Below are 20,315 nucleotides of genomic sequence, written 5' to 3' on the forward strand. Positions count from 1 at the left end.
CTGGAAATGAGTCAGAATTGCTGTCCCAGGGAACACACTCCACTGGCGCAGTCTAAACTCCTCTCAGGGGGTTATATTGGACTTACAGATTTGATTCTTGCCACATGATTCTTGCCACATGTCTGGTCATAGACAATTGATCACCAGCAGATTACTTTGAAATAGACTTCAGCTGAGACACATCACTTCCACCCCAAGAGCACTTAATTCTTAAAATTCAAAGAACTGAGTGCTTGAAATCAGCAAAGGACTATCCTTAAGTAACAGTTTCATGCTGCAAAGCCTCTGCTCTTGAAATATGAAGGCAGCTCAAAGAAATCAAGGGGTATCCAGGCCCTCTTTCTGCTGCTCTTGAATGAAGTATGGTATGGATTTCTAGACCTGGATTTAGGCCGGGAAGCACATCTGGAGGATGTCTATTCCCTGCATATGTTAGATTTGTGCTACATTAAAGAAATCATGGCTTCCACAAACACAAATTACGAAGAAAATTCCTGGCCTGAAACTAAATAATGTTGTATATTATGTCACATTGAAACTGATTCCTGCAGAGATGATGACACCACAGCCATGAAACGTCAGCTGCAGAGCCTTGGACTGCTGTAGCAATGCTGCTGTGAAGGCAACTGACTGAAACGCCACCATCCTGAGCTAAGGCATCAGATCTTCCCAACCCACACAGTGACACCTATCAAACAGGAGTCACCTCACTGCAATATTCACCTTATCTGCTGGAGAGGAGGAACTGAGCACAAGAAAATGAGGAGTCTTTGGCAACAGAGAGCAAGACAAAGAACAAACACAGCCCTTCTCACCAAGCTCACCTAAATTGGAGCTGGAGATAAAACACTGCTGGAAAAACCTTCTCCTTCCTGGCATCGCATTTGTTAAGTTGAATGGCTAAAAAAACCTCTAAATTGGATGTGGAGCTACCTCTGGCCACAGGAACAACCCTGTCTCCAGCAGCAGCACTGCTGCTATGCAGCATTACATAAACCAGTTCATGTCAGGTCACAAGCAGAAGACAGGCAGAGGCAGAAACACTCCAGCAGGTATTATTTTTCCACAGCACAGCCAAAAGCGGGCAAATATTGAAGAACAGTAAAATGCCACCGTGTTTGCAGACACCATTTATTAATAACAGGATGGATTTTCAGTCAGTTTGTACCACAGATACCAACATCATCTTCGCTGCACTAGGCTGATGAAAGTGACATAGATTTTAAATGAACAATTATTTAAATCAAGGTGCAAAACTGACTGGGTGACCTGCAAAATTCTCCATGCTCTTGATTCCAAAGATCTGTTCCCAAATCTAAATCCATCCAGTAAATACTTAGCCATGAGTGTGTCCCATGTGCTATAGAAGAAAACAGATCAAGGATCCTGTTCTTGAAAATTGAAAAGGTAGGAACAGACAGAGGAGTGATTAAATCCTTCCTTCTCTTGCATTGCATTGCCGATGCTTTCTCATTTTTAATGGAGGTTATAGAAAGTGCAGACTGTGACACAAGGGGCTCAGCAAGGAAAGTGTTTACTCCCTACAGGGCAGGAACAGGGGCTCCCAAACCAGGATGGATCCTGAGTCCCATACTATAATGATCATAGACCTTGATGTGCAAAGGGAAACTGTACTGTGGTCCCAAAAAGTGTTTCAAAAATAGGAAACTTTGGGAGTTGCTGATCTTAAGGAGTTTAGTTAGATGCCTATAGATGCCTATAATCATGTCATGTTAAGCTTTAATTGTTTTCAATATCTCAGAGTTGCATTTCTACCTTCAGGAAGGTGATGAATTTGAGCAAGGGGCTTAACATGTAAGCAAGCTGATAGGAATGGGGAAAAAAAAACCAAACAAACAAAAAAAAAAACCACCAGGACAAATAAAATAAAACCCATCTGACCTCCCTGAAGCCTATAAATTTTGCCCCAATTGGTTATTAGTGTGTATCAAAACTGGCCATTGCAAAGAAGTGCTGTCATATTCTGTGAGAAATAACACAAATCTCTCCATTTATAATGCAGCTCTTCTTGGGCTTTAGCCATTAATCATTGGCCCATCTGCATACCCAGAACTCAGCTTTGCCAATATGTTCCACACTCTGAGCTAAGATTCCTGAATCAAATGTTCCCCCTTCCTAATTTATGCCACAGTAACACTTCAACCTGAAATCCCCAGTGCCTCAGAGAATGAAGGTTTCTTTCCAACAGGCAGTAGCTGAGCTGACAGGGAATGCTGATGCTAAGCTCCCATCCTCTGCTATTTTTGAGTAATGTCTGTCATGTCAGGATGGAGAGATGGATATATCCATGGGACAGGTATGGGCACAGAGATATTTGATACAAGAAACTCATCTGGCTGAGAGCATCATGGCACAGCAAATCTCTCCTCCACTGTCTATTCCAGCTGCCTGAAGAACTCTGGAATTCTATACCCGTATCTTGGTGGCCTTCACTTAGGACATCTCCAAGACATAGTCAAGGACCAGAAGAAGACAATGGTTAGCAATTATGATCCTCTGGATCAATGGGAAAAGAAAAGAGGGACTTATCAAAATGGTGGAATGAATTCCTTTAGAAACTGCAGACTACTTCAAATCCCATTCCCTTTCACTAAAGATACATGGTTCAATTCTCTTGCATCTGTTATGTGAAATTAAAGTACAGCTACTGCTCTTAAAAAAATCTTTCTATAAATATATTACCAACCCAAGAAGGGTCAGGAATCTCCATCCTTTACTGGAAGCAGAGGAGAGCATAATGACAAAGAATGAGGAAAAGGCAGAGGTACTTGCAAGGAGGTTATAACAAGCTGGGGATGAGTCTCTTCTCCCAGGTACCAAGTGATAGGACAGGAGGAAATGGCTTCAAGTTGCACCAGTGGAGGTTTAGATTGAATATTAGGACAATTGTCTTCACTGAAAGGGTTGTCAAGCACTGGAAGAGGCTGCCCAGGGCAGTGGTGGAGTCTCCATCCCTGGAGATATTTAGAAGATGTGATGTGGCTTTGAGGGACATGGTTTAGTGGTGGGCTTGGCAGTGCTGGGTTAATGGTTGGACTTAATGATCTGAAAGGTCTTTTCCAACATTAATGATGCTGTGATTCTAAAAGACGTAAGAGGATACACATTTCACAAAAGTCAAACTGCCTTAAAATCCTAAGAAAATAATATGCTGCGCTTCAAACACTCTTCCCCAGAGGAGAGGTTATAAAAACAATAGTTGAAAGATGTATGATCATTTTGACTAATGCACTACCAGAAGATGTTCCCATGCTCATCTGATGGGTGCAGGAAAAGAATGAAAAATAACATAGTTGGGTTCAGACCAGGTCAGGTGATCATCTCAAAGATTGCTCCTGTCTCTTCTCTCAAGAAGCACATGCCCAAGAGATTCTGTATGCAAACAGCTACTCAGAAGGGAGCATGATACAATAATAAAAACCAACAGACACATTTAGAGTAGTATTAAAAATTAAAATCCCTTAGTGAAATCCAGTAGCTGCTTGTTATGTATGTGTCCAGCTCACTGCAACACAATGCTTCCCTGAAACTTGAGGAAGATTTTAGGAGGTAAATAAGTGGATGGTCTCCATACACCACACACATTAAAAAGGGGTAATTAAACCTGTCATCCTGGGCTTGTCTGCAGCACATCAATCACGGGCAAAATCCCAGAACATCCGTGACACGGTTCAACAAATAAATAATTAATATACATTAACAACATGTAATGGAAAAGGAGTCTTATTAATTAATCCAGTCTCATGTTTTGATGAGCCTACAAATGAGCTTGATAAAAGTAATAGTGTTGAGGCAATGGGCTTTTGAAAAGCACCAAATTTGAATCCTTGAGTAATATACTTGGCTGGTTTAAAATAAACATAGTACATTGTAGATTAATTGGAGACCAGCTGATACCTTTCCAAATTAAATAATAAATGGCAAATGTTCACTCAGCAAGTGAACTTCAACCCCTTATAGATGTTATCTTACCAGTTACTATTTAGTGTTTTTATTGCTGACACAGAAGAAAAGGTTAGACTATTATTTAGTAAATTTGTGGAATACAGAGGACAATAAAGCAAAACAATCCAGAGAGGAATTCAGTAAACTGCACACAAGCCAAGAGTATGAATTTCAGTAAAGTCCTGAATGTAAGATTAAACAGTGGAGAACTTGCTTCTCAGGCATGAGAAAGGAGGCCAGAAGCAAACTGGGAAAAGCCTAGAAAGTAATAGAATCTAAGTGGTGTAACATAGACATCTTCAGCAGCATAATGCATGTACTAGAGATGTAATACCAAGTAGAAGAAGTGAAGAAATTATATAACAACCCAACCTGGCATTGGTGCAACTGCTGCTGGTATTCAGAGCCTATTCTAAAGGCTGCAGGTACTGAGGAACTAAAAATAATTGAGGGAAAAGACACAAGAACGAATAAAGAATTGGGAAACTTCATTATGGAGAAAGATATGAGAAGATTTACCTCTTTAATTTTACAAAAAATAAGGCTGAGAGGTTTCTTAATCACAGACTATAAGTAGTCAAAGAGAGAACTGGAATTAGCTAACGAAGTTCCTTCAACCTTAAAAGATCTTGTAGTGGCCAGCAGGTAGAAGTTAAATCTAGACATTCAGAACAGATACAAATCTGGTTTCTTTGACAATTTTGTGGGATACTTACAGTCACTGGGAATCTTCCAACCAACTTCTTTTAATTCTCACTCCAGTTCAAACAGCAATTAATTTAGGGAGGTCTTATGGCCTCTTGGCCTCAATAATTTATCAGTTAAGTGACAGGGCTTCAAATGCTTCTGTGGGAGGTTGTTTTACAACCTAATAAATGTCATCTTTGGGAAAAGTTTCATGGGATTCTGCATTTGTCTTTAATACACTACTAATGGAGTAACTGATTCCCTTGTTTTCTCTTCTCATCAAAGCACAATTAAAATAATGATCTTTCAGCAGATAATAACACCTTTTCTAATACTTGTAAAGAGTAATCAGAGAATGAATCAAGCAATTAATTCTTAGTCCTTAGTCATCCCTCCCACTCAAGACCTAAACCAATGCTCACTTAAGCACAGGAATATGTGAGGAATGTTTCCTTCAGCCAAGCACTGGAGAAAAAGAGGGAAATTTGGCATTTTTGATCCTAAGATTGCGGTATCTGTACCCAAACCAGAAGACTGTGCAGAGAAAATGGAGATTCTTGCAGGGGTTGAAATAAAGATGCTCCTGTGGTTAACACTCACTCCTTCTCTCCATCTTTACTTGCTTTTTGGCTGTGGCTTGTCCCTTTGGTTGCTCATGCTTTAATTTCCTTCATAATCTCGATCCTGATACTCAGTGTCTAAACACCATGTGTATTTCCTTAAAACCACAAAAAATCATAAAATCAAAAGAATTGTTTGGGTTGGAAGAGACTCTAAAGATCCTCTCATTCCAATCCCCTGCCATAGACAGGGATACCTTTCATTAGGCAAGGTTGCTCCAAGCCCCATCCAGCCTGGCCTTGAACACTTCCAGAGATGGGGCATCCACAGCTTCTCTGGAGAACCTGCTCCAGCTCCTCACCACCCACACAATAAAGAGTTGTTTTTCTAATGTCTGGCCTAAAGAAAAAAGCATCTTAGGGGGCACCTGGAGTTGAACCAGGGACCTCTTGATCTGCAGTCAAATGCTCTACCACTGAGCTATACCCCCTGCCTGACCAGTCCTGCTCTGTAAATGAAACCCATTAGGACATTCCCTGCCCCAGGGAGTTCACAATATGAATATGAGCCAGTCTTGCAGAACTGGTCCAGCACAGCAACCTCACTGTATTTCTTCCTGAGCCTTGTACAAGACACACACAGGGGTGTAGGACTTCTGGAGTAGCTCAGCAATGTCTTATGAACAAATAAAAACTGAACCTTACAGGTAGTGCTGGACTGTGCCAGCCAATGAATTGCAAAATTATGGGAAAATTGCTCTGCGTTCCCTTTAACTTGTTCCCTGCACTTCTTTCCAGATATGGAACAGGCTTACCTGTCCAGCTCCTTTGCCCAGATGTGTACAGCAAGGCCAGCTGCATTGTCCATCCCTTTTCTCAGCCAGCACCATGCCCTTGTCCCCTCAGCAGGGTAGCTGAACACCCACAATCAGAAGCAACAGTGGCCTGATGACTCCAGGGACTGAATCCCCATCTCAAGGCAATGGTGATAATTCCCAGCGGACAGTCCTGAAGTTCAGCTTTCACTGAGTAATTCCCTGGCCTCTGGAAACAGGCTGGAGAACAGTAAATTTAGTTAGGAAACAGAGATCCTACAGGTCCCTATTGTATCACCAGCTCTCTGTCTGAAATATTTATTAGTATCAAGATTCTTGCTGGAATCACAATATGTGTTCAAACACCAGGACAGTGAAACAGCATGTCCATGGGGTCAGCCAGGAGGCTCTGGTTTGGAGAATCCAATGCAAGAAAAGTCAGACAAACACTAAATAAATAAATGGGAGAGGCTGAAGCCTAATAGAAACTAAGAGAATTTGTTTGCTCTAAATGGTGGACCACATGGACTGAGATTTCTGTAGAAAGCACCTACAGACAGGTACATTCACTGGGACTTTGGGTAAGGTCCCCAGACTGAACTTTTTGGCACCATTTGCTGTGATTTTGATTCATCCAAAGTTTGCCACATCGAAAGTTACTAGTATGAGTGCTTTGGAAAAGGTGATCTCTCCCCAGATGAGCACCATCCCACAATGAGCTACCATAGCCAACCCTCCTTCCAAACCATAAATAGGGTTCTTAAACAAAAGCAGTCTAACATTGTTCCCTTCTGTTCCCCTGAGGTATCTTCCACCAAGTCTTGGCATTTATTCATTGCTATGTGTTTCTGGTGCCTCCAGCCTGTTTTCAGTCTGCTTTATAATCCTCATCTCCAGTCAATTTAAATTAAATTTTCAGCTCAGTCTTCACGAAACAATACAATTAATTGCCTCAGTACATGAATAGACATCTTATTTACACAGATTAAATGACCATATTCTTTTCATCTACTTGGCCTGCAGTTGGATCAAGCTAAGTGATTAAGTTTTGTCTGGACTTTCTTCCTACAAATCAATGTGTGTGTCATCCATGTTCCTTTTCAATGGTGAAGTCAACATGTGTAGAGGGGCAGCATACTTCCTACATGCTACTAAAGGAATCAAACTAATAACTAAAGTGTGCTCTGAGTCACACAGAAAATTCAATAAACTCTTCTTCACCAGGGATGAGGTTTGCTATAATAGCTTACATATTTACTTTGTTTAGTCTTTTCTCCAGTATTCCATGACAACAAAATTCACCCCCTCTTTTTTCCATCATTTACATTCCATTTTGGCAACTCTCTTGAGGGTTCACTAATATACATATGGCTCCATGTGAATGCATGGCACAGCAAATTCTTCCTCCTTCCTTATTTAGACTCCTTCACTAGACATGGAAGCCAAATTTATTGGATAGTTACTAACTCTTTTAATGACTGCTGCTCATTTGTAAAGATCAATACAACATATTTTCCTCTGTCCCCTGGTTCTCATTTGATCTTCTGGTTTTCAGAGACAACTTTGTGAGCCAGCTCCTTGACTAATTGCATGACAAACACAGCAGGCAGATTTGGTTTCCCAAGTTTCATTCCTAAGATTTTCCTGTTTCCCATATCCCTAAAAATTCGCCCCTTTCCTGATGTATTCAGTTAATGTTAGTGTCAGGAGATAGCACAGAGATTCAGTAAATCCAGCAGTACTGACTTCAAGTTCTCATTCTGTGGGGCCTCCTAATGCTGTTAGACAGTTTGAGGTCTAAAATGGGATGAAAGGAGACAAGGCGAGGTAAATATGTCACTTCCACTCACAGCGCTGTATGGATGTTCCCCAACTTGGTGAAAGTCAGCTAAACCACAAGAAGTGCAGTAAGGTATATTGGCATGTGAAAAAGTTTCTGTCTGTAGTGCCTACAGACATCCTTTCCACAGATCAGAACTCCTTTTCCATGGATACAGGGTTATCCTGGTACAAGAACAAGATTCTGGATCAGCTTCATGTCTGAACTCTTTATTTCTTTGTGTCATTCCACTAAACATAAATACAAATTTCCATCACCAGTCATGAAATAGCTGTTTCAACAGAGTTCTGGAAGTTTGAAGACATACACACCCCAAAAAACAACCAAACATCTGAGCAGCAAAATGATGTAAATTGGAGAAAATGAAGTGTCCTCTACATGGGCGCTACCCTTTCAAAGCACAAACATTTCCAAAAACTAATGCAGAGAGAAGCTTGTTCCAGCTGCTGTGTGACTCAGACTGGCATAAGGAACAGGCCAGGGCAGTTCTGAGACAGCAAAGTGGGGAGAAAATAAAGGCCAAGTACTGCCTTGGTTCAGAAGATGTGAAACTTTCAAGTAACTGAATGCCAGACTATTGAACATCCCTGGCTCCCTCTGTGTCCCACCAGTTCCAGCATTCTGCTGCACACACAGGCCAGTGAAGCACAAGCAGCAGCCTACATCAAAGTCAGGACTGTGTCTATAATGCTTCCATCTGAAGTGTCTAATACTTCCACCTCATCACTTACTCAGGCTCTGAAAAGAGATATGAACAAAGTTGAAGACATGGTGAAGATCTTAAAAATGGCCAGTTCTTTAGGGAGCTTCAGGCCTGGGCTGTGGGTCCTAAGGAATGATCTCAGGGAGACACAGTTGTGGAGTATAGCAATGATTGTTTGATGAGATGAGAAAAGCAAGGCAAAAAAGATCAAAATGGACTAAATAAGTCTCTTGGTATCAGCATCTGTGACTCACTTGCTATCAGCATTGTGACATTGCATTACTTTCTCCTGTTGTCTTGCCTAAGACCTATTGAAATGAGAAGCAGCACATCTCAGACAATTTGTTGAAATCACTTCAAGTCTCTGAGTGATGTTAATGGTTAGTGACTGAGGGTGGAGTGCAGTGAGGTGAATGGCAGATGAATGGCAGATAACAGCATCCACCTTCATGGAGAACTTTTATCTGAGCACTTTCGTGGATTCTGAATATATCTCATCACATCCTACTCTTTACCTTACATACCTTCATCACTCTTCTGCAAAGTATCCTCATATTTTATTTTTTAAATGCAGAGATGAAGAAATGAGGGAGTAATTGACCTGTCTAAGGTCACCCAGGCCTGTCCAGGCATCCAGGACTGGTTCAGACAGAGACCTCACTTGCCCTTTTGGAACTGCAGACAAATGTTATGGATAGTTGGTCCTTAAGGATGTGCTCGGAGCTCTGCTGCTCCCTCCCCTCACGACACCAGCACTGCAAGACATGTCATGAGCTGGCAGAACAGTTAAGGGCATAAGTACCAGTGTCAGACCTTGTGAAGGTGCTTCAGGTTTGGTGCATGTGCTCTAGGAGCTGCCAAATTTAGAGAGACTGAAGAAGATTTTTGCAGAAGTATTCACAGAGACAGCCTGTCTCCACATGTCTATCAATAATGCTCAAGTGTCAACACTTCCAGGCTTGGATCTGAAGATGCCCTCACCTGCTATAGGTTTGCTAATGGCCATTATCTGGTTCATAAATGGGGAAAGTCAGGCACAAAACAATAAAACAATTCTTCTGCAGTAACTCAGATCAGAGCTGGAGTATAAAAAAAAATAGAAAAAAGAAAAAAGAAAAACTGAAATCCTGGCTCAAGTATCCTGTATTATCTACAGAGTGATTGAACTTCTCCTCTCAGAGTTTTCTCTTTCATTCCTTTTCCATCACTCACATTTCTCTCCCATTGCCAACCACATCTCTCATTGCCAGTTTCCTTCCCGGAGGGAGTCTTTTCCACCATTCTTATCCCAGCAACGATCCCTTCCTCCCAGTTCTGCATCTTTGCTGCAGGTCTTTCTAAACACCATTGCATTGGGTCATCTCCCTGGGACCAGAGTCACCTCTCTGGTGGGGAACGTGCAGCTGTTGGTGGCTGGAAAGCAGCCAGAGGGCCCCCACTCCCCTCAGCTATGCTGCAGAAGGATGCTGAGTGATGGTGTCAGCAAAGAGCAGTAAGAGGCCTTGGCTGCCTGTTCAATACCTGAAAGCAGCCCCCACTCACTGGAAAATGGATCTGAAGGAGGAACGTTGCTCCCCCTGGCCTCAACCAAATGATATTTCATCCAGTGGGAAGGAGATGTTGACACAAGGGTCTGTATCATCAAAGATGAGATATTTTGGCTGGTGAAGATGTGCCTCCACCAGTCACCTCCACTCTAGCAAGAGGCAGGACACTATCAGAGGCTCCTGCTTGCCCACAGCCAGAGGTGAATGCACAATGTCCCAGTCTGCTCATAAAAAGTGCTGTCAGGGAGGGCAGAGGGAGGGCACAGGCAGTACAGCCAGCTCCTCTGTGCTATGTGTAAGGAGTCAGGGTTAGATGTGGCTTTAATTAGGGCTTTGCTGCTTTGATTTGAGAACACAGGGGTTTGAAAGCATACAGGTTTCATGTTAAGTTCTTTTTGAACTCAGGAGAAAGGGTTGGACTTGCTATTTGGGAGCATCTCACTGACCTACTCCTTGGGTCTATCAATCCATGGTGTCCTCCTCCAGTGCATCTCTCCCAGGATATACTTCATCAGTTCAACCCAACTACACACAATTTTCTCTCAGAAGACACAATGGCCAAATAAAAGGACCAGTATGGCATGCAGCCACAGCAAAGGGGTTTGAGCAGAGCACAGGTACTCTCCAGGCCTGCCTTCCCAAGCAGTGTGTCTCCAAGTGATGAAATGCAATGCTATCAAATATCATGACAGAAAGCACAAATATATAAAACATGAGGGTGCCTCTTAAAAATAAATGTTGCTCCATGATCTTTTTCCCAGGAGAAGGAAGTTTCCAGAGTGCTGGCTCTCTGCGTGTGGTATCACATATTGCATGGCCTGTTCCCTATAAGCTCTCAACATATGCTACGAATCTGCCTCTGCACTACAAGTATTCTAAATCAGATACTTATGCCTTCTTCTGATCTTTTGCAGTCACACGTACATACACTGGATTTTGCCACAGGCTATCCATCATTCCTCCCTTCCCAGCATCTGAAATGCATGACTCGCAATTTGGTTTTATGTGTGTTTTACTGCAGTTTCCATATAATCACACAGGAAACTTTAATTCTCACCTTATGAGCCCAAGTCTGCAGTTCTAATCCTTGTGTCTCACAAGTGTCATGACTGAATGTCTGATTTCCGACAGTCTGTATTTCCCACAAACGAAGGAAAAATCAAATTCAATTGCAATCAGAGCCTTGCTTCTCACAATCAGTTGTTTATCCACATCATTTTTCACCTTCTATCCCAAAGTAACATCTAAAGCCCTTGGGCATTGCCACCCTCTGCCTCTGAGTTTGCTCATTTCAGCTGTGTACTAAGCGCAGTGGTGCTGCATGAGGTGGACATTTTCCATCACCACAGGACAGACAGCTCTGCTAAGGCATCCATCACCCTCTAATGACCCAGATTTCCTGCAGGCATCAAGGGGAAGCTGCCTCATCCACTGTAGACCTGTCATGTCTCAAGACTGTGACTTGCCCCTCATTCCTCCCTCTCCTTCCTTTCTACTCATTCACCAGGAATTCACCATGCCCTTCCCAGACTGGAAGTGGCAGGCACAGCTGGTTGGCATCATCCACCTTTCAGCTGCCTCTTTTAAAGGCCATAAAAAGGAAAAGGGGCTGTAGGTCACCCCAGCCCCCAGCTTACCCCAACCCCTTACCAGCTGTACAAACCCTCCTGCCTCAAGGGCTGACATAATTTGGCACAGCACTCACCAGAGCAGCGCTGTCTGTACAAATGCATGTCCAATACCTCACCCAGGGATCCTGATCCCAGAAGGGCTCACCCACCACCCTCTGACATCATGCTGTATCCCCTGCAATGACACACTTCTGTTTATGGTCAGGGAATGTCACTCTTCCAGGAGGGCATTACCCAGGCAGAAGGAGATTTCTAGCACAAATATGTCCTTTTTGGTTGGGTGAAAGAAGATGGAGGACTTTTTAGCTCTCTGGAAAGGGGCTAAGTGGGAAGGGTTGACAGAGAAGTGGTCTGGTAAGATGCCTGCCCTGTGCATGAAGCAGATGGCACAGACACATCAGAGAAGCCCTATAAACAACCAGTTAAGCTTCATTCACAAGCCCTTTCATCTGCTTCAAATATAGGCTCTACCACCTTCCAGCTGGGGCTGGAAAACATCAGGTCTGCTCTGCCTGCAGGGCTTTGTGAGTTTGTATGTTCTGAACTCCTGCCAGGAGTAACTTTGGTGCTGGAGGGATCAATGTTGGGCCCTGTGCAATGCATCCATAATGCAATGACTTATGCATGGAGGAGGGAAGCTGGGGAAATTCCCTCCTACTATAAACTATTTCTTGGCTCTTTGCATTAGTTGTCAGCCCTTGGGAGTATATTTTCCTCTGTTCCCATTTTTCTGTGGTCTGCATTATCATTTGCTAAATATTAGCGTGTGCTATTTATCATGAGGTCCACAACCCCTGTCCACTCCAGGGAGTTTGCAACTAAGTCACAGCAATAAATTTTCTGATATTCTATGGGCTTTACAGTGCTAAGAGGCACACAGCTGAAATCATTATCTCAGAGCCTTCATCCTCTAATCTCACAGTGAAACACTCATCACCAAAGGCAGGGAGGATGCACATGAACACAGGTTGTTTATACTCACAGCAGATTCAGACTCAGGCTCCAAGTCTGCTTACTAATAATGATGATTACTGCAGCTCCTCTGGTTTTATAACATGTTTGAAAGGCTCAGGGAAACCACATTATCTGGAACTCTCTTTCAACAGCATGTTAGGTTCACAGGATCTGCTGGGCTAGCAAAGGAAAGGGTGTGTTTGTGGACTGGGAATCTGTTATAACAATATCATGGTGACCAAAATGAGCACCATGGTCTACAATTACTGCTATGTTTATTGCAGAACAGAGTCACCCGAGACCTGACTCAAAACCTGTTGACTCCACTGAAAGTATTTTGCAGCAGGTCCTAGGAACCACTTGGACAAGACATCATCTCTTACTGAGTTTTTCTGCCCACTGTGTTTAGGGAGTTTGGACTTTGTCCCTGCAATAGCTGTTATCTAAGAAGGGATTCAAACTTTGACTAGAAAAGTTACTTCAGTATCTCCATATTTCTGATCCCAAAGCCCTTTTCAGAGTCATTCTTGGTTAATGACTAGAAATGTTCCAGCTTCTCTTGGCAATAGGATCTGATCCCAAGAACCCTCAAAGAAAACCAGAGTTCAGACTGAACTGGTAATATTTAATAAAGATTTGGAGGGGTAATTAAAGAAATAAATTAAATGCTACTAAAATGTACATGTCCAAAAGAAACACTGGTCTGAGGAGTCTGTATTTTTCAAAGTTATCAAATTAGCCCAGTTTGGTTTCCACTGCCAATCTAAATGATGGATGTTGTCCAATCTCTCTTTCTTCCAAGTAGGCTGAGAAATCATGGACAAAGTCATTAGTGTGAGAGAAGAGGCATTCTCTTGCTCTGAATGTCCCAGACAGAGGTGCATGGAACAGCTGCTCCTTTCTCAGAGAGAGAGAACAGCAAAAGGAGAAGAGGAAACTTGAGCAGCCAAGTGGCCATGTCCTGTGGACAGAAGGAACAACTGCCATTAGCTGGTTTTGCTTTGCCAACCTTATGGCAACATGTCGTGGGTTTACAGGAAGCAAGTTTTCTGGGAATAGAGTGGCCAGAAGCCAATAGGTGTTCAGATTTTAAATTGACACCAAGCTTAGCCACTGAGAGTGGATGCGCCTCTGAGAACACAGGGGTTAGAAACAGAGCACTCCCTTGGGCTCTTTCTTTGATTTCCAGCCAGCAAAGAAGCAAAGCCTCCCCTGCCCGGCTTCGAGCTAGGCAGAAGAGAAGAAAACCTGCAGCCCGGCAGAAGTAGGCCTGACCCCTCAAGATGGAAAAGTAGTGAAGACACCAGGAAGCGTTAGGCAGCCCCCCCCAAGAGAGACAGAGAGAGAGAGAGGCCCCGAGAAGATTTGGGCAGCACCCCCCCAGCTAGAAGATGAGAGAGAGAAAGAAGTTTGTTAACCCCTTTCTAGACAATGAAGACCTCACAGAGCATTTAGACCTTTCCTAGAAGAGAGATAGAGTAGATGATAAAGAAGAAATGAGCAAGAGAATGACAGTCAGAGCAGTGAGTGAAGCTGGGAGAGTAAAGAAGAAGCTGGAAAGAGATGATAGAGTAGCTAGTTGCTAGACTCTTTTTAGTACAGCCATAGACAGAACCATGCTTCCTCGCGACACAGAAGCTGCATGCAGGGGGGAGGTGATGGCTCAGAACTAAGAAAGTTCAGTTTTGGAGACCCCCCGGCCCCAGGGAGTAGACAAGTATGGGAGAGACAAGAAGTCCCGAGATGAGAGAAAACTGTGCTTTTTTTAGAACTAGTCAAAGCACCCTTAAAAAGATAACCCTTGAAGAAGCTCTGTTCCATGTCCAGTAGTGAGAGCGCTAGGCATGCAAAGAAGAAGTCACCATAGCCCCAAGAAAGACTCCTCTCCTCTTGACAGACTAAAATTGAGTATTTACAGGGTGATAGATAGAAACTTGAAATTTAGAAGATGTATTAGAAATATGGTGGGGGGGAGGAAGAAATGCTTTTTTGTAGAGTTTTCATTTTCCAAGTGTGTGTGTGCGTGCGTGTGTGTGTGTGTGTAGTTTTTTTTCCTTTTGTAGTTTAGTTAATAAACTTTTTTTTCTAAAGTAGAAGCCTGCTTTGCTTATTTCCTAGTCACATCTCACAGCAAACACCAGAGAAGTATATTTTCATAAGGCACTGGCATTGTGCCAGTGTCAAACCATGACACAACAAAAATAAGAGAAAGAACTGGACAAAAATATTTGAGAACAGCCCAAGAACAAAAAATGGGGCAGCATCCCCTGCAGTGGCAGGGCACAGCCCTCTCCTCTTGCTCTCTCACTGTGACGGGACCCAAGTTCAGGGTTCACTGGCCATTCCCTGGCCAATGCCAGACTCACTCTCCAGCTCACAAGACCCAGACAGTCTCAATATTTTCCCCATATTTTTTGCAGCCCCATAGCCCTTTCTGACAGTAAAGCTGTGTTGATCTGTAGCAGGGATGTTTTTTAGCATGCCAGGTTCATGAATGCCATAGCCTGTTATCCCAGAAAGACTGAAGAATAAACAAAGAGGGACAGGAAGAATAAAGATGAATAAAACTCCTTGATCTGAACTTCAAATCCAGGATATATGTATTAATAAACTAAAGGGCTCATGCACTGTCTTGGAATTGTGCACAGATGGTAACTTAGAAAGTTTCAAGAGGTATTTTGGTCCATTCTCCACCCTGGCATGGCTCAGGGGACAGCACAGCCAGGGACTTTTCACTGCAGCTTGGGTATAGAGATTTCCTTTGTTCAGATGTGAGCCATGCCTTGCCACTTGCCCTTAGGGCCAGAGAACATCTTAATTGTGCAAGTGTAGCCCATGGGGACTCTCTCCAAAACACAGTTAAGTCTCCAGTCTGGCTGCCCAATATAAGGGATGCCTGGCAGGTCATAGCTGCCTCCTTGAAGTATTCAGACTCATTCCCTGCCCCCTCTGCTGCTTGGGAGACACCAAGTGCACAGGAGATGCTGGGAGCTGCAAGCTGGGGCACTCACTCTGGCACAGGAATTTCCCACCAGTAGGCACCAAACCAACACCAGTAACTCCCAGGACAACTCCATGGGGCAGGGACAGTTGAGTGGCCAAGCACGGCATGCTGCAAGACTGGCTGATGGTGCTGATGGGTTTGGAGCCAGCTGGAGAAGGCTCTAATTAGGCTGTGTTGGCTTTTGCCAAGATCAGGGCTGGGTAGTTCCTGGTATAGCCTCACAAACCACTGGACCTAGTTGGAAGCTGCATGCACCAAATGCTCTGCTTAGAATGGAGAGTTTCCCTGTGTTTCTGGAGGTGTTCACCTCGTTGCAGGGGCCTGGTCCCTTCTCCAGGGGACACAGGTTGTCCAAGCAAGCAGCTCCTTGCCGGCTTGGCTGCAGCATGTCCTACGAACCAGGCAGAACCTCCCCTGCAGAGCTGGGCACACAGAATGGCTGGGCAGCCAGGAAGCAGGAGGGTTTGGAAGTGCTCATGGACCTGATGGTGTCAGCCCAGCTGCTTCCATGAGGACAAACACCACACAGAGCTGGTGAAACTGGATCTGCAGGAGCACTCTGCCTGATACAGTGCATAAACACACCAGGAGATTTGACTGTGGCATAAACTGTTATTCTTGGGTTGGTTCAAGGCATTTCTGGTAGAGAATTGACATGTTTTCAATGTTACAAACTCTAGCCCTAACAGCAAACTCCTGCTTCTGAGTTGGGTAAGCTTGCACTGAAACAAAAGATTGGGAAAAGTTTTCTTTTTTAACAAACTGGGGAAAGGAAATGCACTCCAGTAGGACATGAATTCCTTTGATGTCTCCAAATAGAAAAGAGAATTTTTGCTTTTCTGTGCTGTAAGAAGGACATCATTGCCATGTCCATTTTTGGGGTTCACTGTTTTCAAAGATGAGTAAAAACAAGAAATAAATAGCAACACGCCTCTCTCCTGCATTCTTGTGTCCTTCACAAGAACAGCTGCCAGAACAAGGAAACTATATTAAGACCACTGCATCCCTCAGACAAAGATAAACTCTTCCCAAGGTTTCATCTTTGCACAGTGACAAGAAGCTGGGAAGTCAACATGTAACTGTCTACATGGACATTCTGTGTGTGAGAACCCATTACTGTCAGCACTGATCCAAGAATAATCCAGCTGGTCCAATACCCATAATCCAGTTAAATATGACTGTTGAGTGCTTTTGAACAGCCCTAGGCTGAAACATCAAAGACAGATTGTGCAAATATTAGGCAGGATCTATAAATAAACCAAATTGTCTAAAATATCACTTTATGCGTATATATGGGCTACTGAGCTCCATGTATCTAGTCAATACAAAAACAAATTTCCTTGGCTACAGCAAGAGCTGTGAAACCTCTAGACAGTTACATTCAGAATCAGAATCAAAACCTGAATCCCATCCTGCAAAATAGGGTTCAAACCTACTGAAGACTAAGAACTCTTCAGAAGAGATGTTATTTACACAAAGCAGATATTATTTGGCTATGCACTAATTTTCTACTTGTCTGGTAATAAGATGTGAAACTGTCAAAGACTAGTATGTTTAAAAAAAAGAAATTATTTGAAGCAATTTAGTAAAATTGTAATCAACAATGTGCTTGAACATAATCTAGACATCATGAAGTTTGAAGACTTAGGAAAGTAATGAGAAATAATTATTGAAAATAGAGAATTTTCTAGAAAACATATTCAAGATAAGAACTATCTGGCAAAACTTCAGATGTCAACAATGCAGATATTCACATCTAGTCCAGTCACCACAGGTTCCTTTAAAAATGAGAGAAAAACAAACACTTGTAAGGGGTACCTGAGATACCTGCTTGAAAATGAGATGAACTGCAACCTAGAAATGCCTTTTTCTTTTCATATACTCACTACAAAGGGAGGCCAAGGTATCTAGTCCATATGTAGCTGATTATACCACAGACAGCTACATCTGGTCAGCATTAGAGCGTGTTTAATAACACACCTATTTGCAAATGCATTCCTAATCAGATCAATAGGTCTGTGCACTCAGTACTCCAGCCTTCTACTTAGACTCCAGGTTGCTAGTCCAAACCTTAGTCTTGAACTTCAAAGTGGGTTGGACCCAGCTACACTGAGACCTACAGCGTGCTAAGTAAGGTCTCTCAGAAAAACACAATTCTCCAAGCCAGGATGAGACCCCCGAGACACAGAAATCCCTGCAGGAAGCCTGTAGAAGAGCACTTACAGAGAAACAGAGGGATCATTAAAGGTCCCTCTACAAAGGAAAATACTCTTGCCATAACCAGAATGTCAATGCTAATGGTTAAATACATTTCCTTGAATAAAATCTGCCCAAGACTTCAGGAAAAACATGTATGAAGAGCAGTCAGAAAGTAAAGCGGTTTGTATGATCCTGGGTTCAAGAGCCCCACATATGTAAAGAGCTGGTGAACGTTTGCACAGCCTGGGACAGGTAAATAATTTTTTGCACCAGTCTGGCTTCAGAGTCCAAAAGCCCGGCTCAGCCATGAGTGTGTCGGCATCCCGGGTGTGGGGTGCAGTTTCTTGGCCAGCTGCAAAAAGAAGGTAACTCAGTCAGCCAGCCAGATCCATAAAGCAGCAGCTCACACTGTTATTAGAGGCCTGCCTCCCCATCTGGAAATTAAATGCAAACATATGCATAGGCCTAAGTGTTGCTTAAGAGAAAATCACTACCCTGACAATGCTGAATGGGACAGGAAGGAAAGAAAAACAGAAAGTACAAACCAGTATCTGTGCCTTCCCCATTTTCTGTACTGTCAGAGGAACCCTCATGTCTAATTCAGCGCAACTTAAAGGACAAAGAATTATGAGGTGAGGAAGGAAAGAAAGTCCATTTGTTTGTTAGTACTGTATCAAGCTAAGAAATATCTGACAGAAAATTTACATTACATGTGCTCCAACTCAAATTTTCTGGGTGGTTCAATCCTCCCAAAAGATGGCCACAGCATTGCACCAACATGCTATACTTCATTCTTCATTGGTACTCAAAGCATCTGCAGAAGGTTTTGATCATCTCTAATAGCACAGAGGAGAAAATTTGCCTTTCGTCCCCGTGGGAATCAGATACAGCTTTCACACAGCAGAAGTCAGACCCTTTGATCAATATGTAGCATGTTAAAAAACGTGTGTTAGCATGCAATCCTGAGTTATATCCCTAGTGATTTTTTTTTGCTGGGGAAAAAGTAGAGAGGAAGAGAATTTATTAGTTCTTTTTCATAGTAATAAAAATTATAACAATAAGAAACAATAACAAAAAAGTAAGAAAAATGTGAGACTGTCATTGAATTCATGACTGGGTGAATTATCATGACAGCAATGGACATGTGAGGCAAGAGCTTAACACCCGATCATTCTGAAGCTTCATGTCGGTAAAGTTCACCAGCAACTGTAGGCTCTGAAAGCAGAGACTCCTCACATTTGTGTGATGATGTCTGCACTCGATGGATGAATAAACCAAAACGCAAGGGAGGTGGGGAGGCTGCTGCTCTCTCTGCCAGATGCTGAGCAAACAGCCCCAGGGTGTAACTACATCAGGCAGGAGGAAGCACAGGGACTGCCCAAGGAGCTGATGATTGATCAGGGTTAAGCAGAAAACCTCTTGCCCTTAGGCCAGCACCCCTCCACTGGGCCATGCTGACTACCATGCCTGGGGAAGAGATGTAGTAGGGGGTTGCCCTTTTGTAAGCCGTTATTTTATTTCTAATTTTTCATGGACCCTTTTAAAAAAGGCATTTCTCATCCATTCCATGAAGCTTTTTTTTTTCTTCTAAAGAAAATACTTTGAGAATTTCATCAAAGCTTGAAGCAAATACATATGATCCAGGGACTAAATAGTGCAATCCTCATTTACAGGTTGGTCCTTGGTACACACTCCCTGAGTCCCTGCAAGCTATGAGCTTATCCAGGCTGGGACAACTTTTGACCCAAAGCAGGTCTGTTGGACTCCAAATGAAGCTGCATACCAGTTTTCTGCCTCTCCCTGAGGCTTTGGCTTGAACCAAAATGGACTGACACCCATTAACAAAGAGACCTCCAAGACTCTGCCCTCCCACCCTTCCTCCTTCCCCTCCAGGCACAGACACCAAGGTCCATCTGCTGGGATTAACCAGCTTCAGAGTCTTTGCAGGCAGCTGTGAGATGGCTTTCAAAGATAAGAGATGGCCCAGGGTGGGCTCAAGGGTAAGGAATTTAGTAAAATATCTTTGGAAGGGATCTAGTAGGATTTGCTTCCTTGTTTATATTATGCAGTATCAGTCATCCTTAAGACCCCAGGCCCGTGTGTCAGTAAAGCTGGAAACACAACCAGCCAGCAAAGGATCCTGATACTGCTCCTCATGGTCCTGTCCTCCTCATGCAGAACTGCTTCCCTCCTCTGACATTCAGAAACTCCAACATTTTTTGGCTCAGTTCACCTAAACGAGGAATAATAAGTGAAATACTGAGCAGCAGGATACTTGGGACTGAAACTGCAGAGAGAGAGTCAGCTTTTCTTCCTGGGTAATGGTGCTGCTCCTGCCCAATGCTGAAACAACAGTCATGGCTAATATATGGCAAAGAGATTGTAAGTCTCTGCAGGCCCCCAGGGAGA

General features: G+C 43.2%; 1 protein-coding gene and 1 non-coding gene across 2 annotated transcripts in view; both read right to left on the reverse strand.

Annotated features, from left to right (window-relative positions):
• The window catches only part of LOC115902109 (protein eva-1 homolog C-like), a 203,465-nt gene that overhangs the window by 74,194 nt on the left and 108,956 nt on the right, over positions 1-20,315 (reverse strand). The gene's annotated exons all lie outside the window — the stretch shown is intronic.
• TRNAC-GCA lies at positions 5,633-5,704 on the reverse strand. The gene has a single exon. It is a non-coding gene; the product is annotated as a tRNA-Cys (tRNA).

Source organism: Camarhynchus parvulus, chromosome 3, assembly GCF_901933205.1.
Source record: "Camarhynchus parvulus chromosome 3, STF_HiC, whole genome shotgun sequence".
In the NCBI taxonomy this organism is placed as follows: domain Eukaryota; kingdom Metazoa; phylum Chordata; class Aves; order Passeriformes; family Thraupidae; genus Camarhynchus; species Camarhynchus parvulus.